We start from the raw sequence: 893 nt of genomic DNA, 5'->3' as shown, positions 1-893 counted from the left end.
TGGGAGTCTCCCTCTGTCCCCCAGACTGGAGTGCAGTGGCCACTGCCAGCCATCACAGCCTCGACCCGCCGGGCTCCGGCGATCCTTCCGCCTCCGCCTTCTGAGTAGCTGGAATTACAGGCACGTGCTACCACGACCGGCTGATTTTTTGCTTTATTGTAGAGATGAGGTCTCACCAAGTTGCCCAGGTGGGTCTCGAACCCGCAGGCTCAGGCCACCCGCTCCCCTCGGCCTCCCAAGGCGCGGGATGACAGGCTGAGCTGCCGAGCCCAGCTCAAAAAATTGTTTTTAATGAGCCTGGTGTGATGGTGCCTGTAGTCCCAGCCACTTGGGAGGCTGAGGGAGGAGGATCACTTGAGCCCAGGAGAGCGAGGCTTTTTTTGTCTCTAAAAACAAAAACTAAAAAAGAAAGACAAGGAAGGGAAAAAATCGTGTTTAGGAGTGTGCTACATCTGTTACAATTCATGAACCAACGCCAATTCGTTCCTATTGACTGAAGTCCACAGTTTGCATCAAGGTTCACTTTGTTGTGGGCCCAAAGGTTTTTTGTTTTTGTTTTCTGAGCTGGGGTTTCACTCTGTTGCGCAGGCCGGAGTGGCAGAAGGTGATCCTTGCGCCTCAACCTTCCAAGCAGCTGGGACTACAGACGCACGCCACCACACCCGGATGGTTTTTTTATTTATTGTGAGATGAGGTCTCGCCATGTTGCCCAGGCCGGTCTTGAGCTCCTGGGCTCAGACAGGCCTCCTGCCTCGGCCTCCCAAAGTGCTGGGATCACAGGCATGAGTCACCATGCTTGGACTCATGTGTATTAATTTTGTTTTTTCCCCCAGATTTTTTTTTTTTTGAGTCAGAGTCTCACTCTGTCGCCCAGGCTGGAGTGCAGTGGCCGC

This window comes from Carlito syrichta, unplaced genomic scaffold, assembly GCF_000164805.1.
Source record: "Carlito syrichta isolate Samal-C Ts95f unplaced genomic scaffold, Tarsius_syrichta-2.0.1 Scaffold126635, whole genome shotgun sequence".
Classification (NCBI taxonomy): Eukaryota; Metazoa; Chordata; class Mammalia; order Primates; family Tarsiidae; genus Carlito; species Carlito syrichta.
This window is presented reverse-complemented; position numbering follows the sequence as displayed.